The sequence below is a fragment of the Zonotrichia leucophrys genome, chromosome 3 (assembly GCF_028769735.1).
Source record: "Zonotrichia leucophrys gambelii isolate GWCS_2022_RI chromosome 3, RI_Zleu_2.0, whole genome shotgun sequence".
Taxonomy (NCBI): domain Eukaryota; kingdom Metazoa; phylum Chordata; class Aves; order Passeriformes; family Passerellidae; genus Zonotrichia; species Zonotrichia leucophrys.
In genome coordinates this window covers 47,218,396-47,225,103 of record NC_088172.1, presented here as the reverse complement: position 1 = coordinate 47,225,103, position 6,708 = coordinate 47,218,396, and positions in this window count along the sequence as shown.

Sequence of the window (6,708 nt, the reverse complement as noted above, 5' to 3'; positions counted from 1 at the left end):
TTACTATACTATTCCTTGACTATCAACACCATATGTATTGTGACATAGGAAATGTACCTGACATAGAAAAATGCTATTATCCTTATATAATTGCTTCAAACTCAAAGAGACAAAGACTTCTGCCCTTCTTTCTGCACAAGGATTTCCATAAATTTAATAAGAAACTTTAAAAAAAAAAATTAAAACCAGTGTCAGAATACAATGTTCCTAGACCTGATTTTAAGATGGTAAAAAGATACAAGTCCTGCATGTCTGAGTTCTATTGAGAGCCTATTCCATAATGATGGAGATTTAATACTTGAGAGCCAGCTGATGTCAGTCTGTCTAGAAGGCATGCCAACAGCTAGCAGTACCGAGCCTCAGTGAGTGACAGGAACCAAAGAGTGACAAAAGGTCAGCTATGAACACAGGTCCTCCCGTTTTAGAGTATCCTGAACTGGCAGGGGAATCCCCAAAAGGCTGGAAACTTGAGTAACATGGCGTAAAAAACTGGATTCAGGGAAGATTTTAGGCTGCTGAAATTCATATTAGGATGTCATTAGCTATTATCAAGCAGAAAACTATTTAATAATGAATTCTGTTAAACTGGAGTTGTACTAAAGAGCTGTTGACATGCATTTTGGAGATGTCATAAATAAAATTTTGTTTGTTTGTTTTCTGACAAATATCAGCTGTATTTAATGTCAGAGGAGCACTGAAATTGAGTAAAAATTCTTTAGATGACAACATTTATCATGTTTTAGAGCTTAATGATATGTCTGCTTACACTAGTCGTCAAAAATATAAATATACATGGATGTTTCATTGGGTTACTCTATTTATCTGTATTCAACCTCCTATTCAGTGATCACAGACAAATGCTCAATTCATTGAAAAGAGACTTTAGCCCCATTTACCAATCTAGCTGTGATAAAGTGACTTGCATTCTGTTCTGGGCCATGAATCATGGTCACAAGAGTTAATTAAAGTTCTAATGGCAGGGTCAACAGGGTCAAGTGAATGAGTTTGTCTATATGTAATTAGGGCTGAACAGATGATAATGAAATGCAACAGGTGTAACCTAACATCAGAGAGCAGAAGCTGTCTGATGTATTAAAGTGCTTGACCTGAAGATTCAAAATTGCTTTTGGAGTAAAAGGTTGGGAAAAGTACCTTTTTACTTGTAAATGGAGGAAATTTCTCTCTAGAATGAGACAATGCCCCAGCACCATCTCTACTCTCATTTTCAAACCTGCTAAACTCAAGCAAGTGAGTAATGCAGTTGTTTCAACAGCACACATTTTTATTTTCTAGGCAAATGCAGTGTAAATATGACTGCAGAAAAATAATGATAAATGAGAAAATTTTGCAGGTGGAAATTCACCCTAGACGTTGTTTATTCCCCATCAGATCAGTTTTAGAATTCCTCTATTTTCTATATTAGATGAGTTCAAACTAAAGATGGCAAATAACAAAAATCACAAATTTGTGGCATTTTCAATGTAATAAGAAAATACATCATTTATCCAGACTCCTCTATACACATTTCTCTTTCTCAAAAGCTTGCTCCTTCTAAAACTATCACTTTCTCCTGGTACTGATAAACAGAAGAAGCATACTTCACGAACAGGACAAAATGCATGCAGAACAATTTACTGCATAATCCTGAGAACCCAGTGCAAAAGCACTGAGGCAGGTGTATTTGAACTCCAGAGAGCAAAGGGAAACGTGTGAACATGTAGGTGTCCCAGTAGTCTTTCCCCAGCAATCCCCCAGCTGTAAATTAACAGGTTTATGATAGCTATTGGCAGTGCAAATTTCTTTCTGCTACCTCGCCCATGCTGGAATCAGCCCTTCAATCAGAAGGTACACTTCTGCAAATGAAAAAAGGAGTTCAGTTTCCATGCCCAATCAATCCCCGTGTGTCTCCTAAGAGCACCAAAACCAGATCATTTATTAGTGCCACATATTGTTATGCTGGGGACACCTTTCTACAACAAATGAAAATGAGACAGGTCATGTTGTGGAGGCTCTACAGTCACATCTACCCCAGTAAATTAAAACAGTGACATCTATGACAGTTACATCCACCACAGTAAATTGAATCAATGACTGGAAACACTCATGGGCGTAGAAGTGGGATGGCACATTGAATTAAATAGCAACAGGAAATGTTCTTGTCCCTGCTGGCTAGCACAGCTGGGGAGGATGGCCCAGGCCCTGGTCATGCTTCCCACATGGTTTGTGGGCAGCCACTCTGTCTGCTGGAGTGAGGGCACAGCACCTATGATGCCATGCCTCATGGCCCAGGAGCATCCATGGCACTGGTGTGTTACCAGTATACACAGAGTGGGTGGCTGCTTGCTGAGATTTTGGTAAAGTATACAATTCATAGTCAAATCAGCCATACAGCTGGCAGTCCCATTAACTGCTCAACCATTCCAATATCACCTGCAATATCCTGTCAGCTAGATTTTGGCTTTTTTAAATGGTGGAGAACCAGGCTTGGCAGCTGTTAGATGATGTGGTAACAGCCTGTTGGCATACCCTTGAGAGAGAGCAGTGAGAGACAGTGTCAAGAGAGGAAGCTCAAACAGAATCATGGTGGGAGGAAGCTCAAACAGAACCATGGTGGGCTAATCCCAGGCCCATCAAGAAGAACAACTGTCCCATCTCTGCAAGCCCAGGGGAGCTCTGACATTCAATGGCAGGTGGGAGCACAAATTACTGCTGTGAGGAGCAAACACCTTCCAGGTTTTTATCAGGAGAACTTCAGCCCCTTTGCCCAGGTGTGAAACTCATCAAGATGAGTCACTTGGAGTTTCTGAATCACCTTTCAGGTTAAAGGGGTGGGACACAGTATGAGATGCAGGGGAAGAGTGTTTTTTGGGCTTGCCCAGTATTTGTAATGAGGTGTTTAAAGGTGGAACCAAAGGCTGGAAAAGGAGGGATTTAGGTGATTGGTGAAGGTACAAGTGTGGCAAAGTGTGTTTAGTGTGAGAGTCTGGGCCCGAAACTGGAGTGGGGCTGCAGCCACAGAGGTGAGTATGTCCTGGTCTCAGCAACTGGACAAACTGGGATCAAGATGCCAACTCCTGGGCAGACAGCGTGCTGATCCAGCTTCTGGAGCCAGGTCACAGCTGCCTTTCTCTGTGTATAAATATGTATAAATCTTCTCACTGATGAGCTCCCAACCTACTCAGACCACAACGGGAGCAGCATGAGACCATGGGTGGTGTCTGTGTGTGTGTCTGAGCTCTGTGGTATCCATGTACACATGTACACATATGCATGTATGTGATGTGTATGCACACATAGGTATGCTCTGTCTGTGTGCTTACACACAGCCTGGCTACTCTTTGATCTTAGGAGCATGGAGGTGCAGCAGCCTTTCCTATCTCCAAGTGTTTGATCCCACATGATGCATTTTCCTCTAACCATAGCAGCAATTTCACAGCTCCTCAGTTTTTGTGGGCTTAGTCCTAAAGGGATTTTTCAGTGCTTCACTGTACTTATCAGAAATTCCCACTAACACTAGTGGAAATGCCAGAATATCTTCAAAATATAGGCTTCTCAGCAGGTTTAGCTTCTCAGCAGAAAGGCCAAATATTGATTTTTTTTTTCTTTTTTTTAAATACAGACAATTAAACTTTCTTCTTAGACATACAGTGGGGCCAGAGTGGAAAGTTTACATTGCTGCAATTGTGTTATAGCTTCTCTCTGGATAAACAGAAGACTTCATTTTCAGTTCTGTCAATCCCACACCATTCACAAACAATAAAATTAATTTCTAGTTTGAATAAATAAAGCCTATTAAATTGGTTTCTTTGCCAATACTTTCAAGCTTTATATTGAACTTGTTCACGAAGCCAACAGTGTCACTTAGCAAAACAAAAGATGTTTACTATTTTTGCTATTAATTAAGTCAACTCCTTAGATACAAGTGGCTCATTGGGGTTAATTATTTCTAAAAAGAATCCAATTCATTTTCAGTTTGCTAATCAGAAGGAATTATACCAGTTTTTGAGTTTAATTCTTTTGGTGCTATGAACATTTTAGAATTTCTAAGCTTTAACACAGAAATTCAAGGAGACAACTTTTCCTAAAATTCATGTCTTATTTAATCAATTATATTGTAAGTTCTTTTAGATAAAATTACCAGGAATAGGGACATTATTAAAAGCAATTCAACAAAATTTGAAAGTAAAAATAGAATACAAAGAACATTCCTGCTTCCACCTAATTCTCAGATTCCTCACCCCTTAAAATGGATCCATCTGCAACAGAGGTTGAAGAAGGAAAGAAGCTAATTGCTTTAATCCTCATGGTGGCAGAGTCGAGATCTCACGTGGTTCTGTCTCCTCCCATTTGGGAGTCGAGCTGTCATACTGAGGCTGGACAATGCATATGTGGCCGGTGCCAGTCTGCAGGGGCTGTCCTTCATGGGACACAGCTGAGCTGTATTTAGCCATGACACGTTCCAAGTGAGGAAATCTCAGTGCCCTTCACTGCATTGACAGATTCTGCCAGTCACTTCCAGACACAAAAGTAGTGGCCACCATTTGTTTTTCCAAGCTCTTCTGTCCTCACACACAATGTAAGTGTAGTTCTTCCCTATCAGCAGATGGAGACAGAGTACACATGTTTTGATGCCATCCTCCAATAAACTAAAAATTTCTTACCCCACAATCCAGTCTGCAACCATTTGGTTGAGCTCTCTATTTTTTTAAAGATTTCAGGATATCTAAACTGAAATAATCTAAAATTTGGCATTTATTAATTTCTCTGATTTTAAAACTTTTTCCAAGTTTTAGAATTACCTAAGAAATGTGATTCCTGGTCTAGCATTACTTTTTAAGGCCCAGAGCTGTAGTGCAAACAATCATCTTAAGAGTAACACAAATTACCCGTTCTTTTCCATGAGATATTCCTGTAATATTGCTGTATGATACTGTTCTTCAAATTGTTGTTCTTCTTTTTTTTTTTTTTGTTTTTGCAATACTATTTGACAGCATCACAAATTTTGGGTGTAAATGGTAACATTCTTTAAAAAAGCCAAAACCCAGAAAACCAACCCTAAATAATAAGCTTAGGCAGCAAACTTAGCTGTAAGCTTTACAAAATTTTCTTCACAGTTCATTATTACATTTGACTTTTTGTTTTGGTACAGGAAGCAGAAAGGAACTAGGTACTGCCTTGATACTATTAGGTGCCATTATCATATTCTTAAGAAGAATTACTGCCTTATAGAAGTGTCCTTAATTTTACTTTCAGAAGGTGTTCTCCATTCTGTGATTTTCTGCTGTTATGTTTTTTTGGATATTGTCCATTACATGTCACTACAAAGAGAGTATATGTGTAGAGCCAATGTCAAAAAATAGTTTTTACGAACAATTGTCAACGATGTGAGGGTCAGGTATTGATATCCTATCCAAAGAACTGTTCCCTGTGCATTTTCACAAAGCAAAGTAGCACCAACTCCAGGGGCTCAAAAGTAATGGAGTACTATTTTTCCTCACAGTCCTAATAAAATTCTGTAGTGTAAAAAAAAGAGTATGTGTTAAAAAAGTAGGGCTTGTTGAAACGAGATTAGACAATTTATTTTAACTTCCATTAAAACTTCTCTTTTGTCTCTCACTGTTGAATAGAAGTTGCCATTTTTTCCTGCAGCTGATCCAGTAAATTTTAAGAAAATAAAAAATACAAAAAGTCATTATTCCATTATCTCAGCATGTGGCTAAAGGCATCATCTTTATAGTTAGCATTCACTATTCAGTGACTTTGTCAGTATTTTGGGTCACACACACTTTCTGCCACTTCCAAGTTTGATTTACTCCTGTTCCCTGGGCTACCACAATTTAAGTGTTTATGATCTTGAAGCAAGGGTGCAACAGAAATGTTATCTGTTCTCTCAGAGTATTTAAAGTTTTCAACTGTGCAAGAGGAAGGGAAGAACCTCTTTGTCTGCCCAACAAATCCATGCCTACAGCTTCGATTACGTTTCAGTCAAACTTGTTGATTTTGTTTCTATCATCAATCTTTGGTTAAATCCATCTTTTGTGAAGAAGTCAGTGAATGTAAACTCTTGTTATGTTTAATAGTTAGCTGAGATTAATGCAATCCACTACTTTTTCAATTATCTTGCTAATTATACCTACTGAAAAAGTTTCTGCAGATTAATTTTATATCATGGCTGTTTTCAGCTGATTCTTTGGGGTAGATAGTGTGCTCTTTGAATGAATAATTTTATTCCTTTCCAAATATTTTTAATTATTAAAGCAAATATTTCTTCATTTATTTGCTACCTCTGACTATTGCAACAGTTCAAGCAACTTAGTTTAGGGTTTTTTATTTTGTTTCAGTATGTTCCTTTGTTATTGCTTCAGCCCCCAAAATAGGACTTTACTGATGTACAGATTTTTATGCTAGCATTTTTGCACAGAAAGGAATTTCACACAATACTACCAGTAATTTCCCTGGCAGTATTCACAATCTGGAGCTATCAAATCTATGAGTGAAAGCTCTTGTTTGCCGAGTGCAGACTGCATTTTAGAGCAGATAACATTTATTTTGTATGACTAAAAGGCATAAAAAACCCTAATGAAATTTGCACATATTATGTTAGTGTCAGCAGAAAAAGAAGAAGTTCATTCTTGGTTTAGTTTCAGAAGCATCTTCTTTTTCCAAATAATACAGCATACTGAATCATAATGTGCCTGTAAAAAGTCA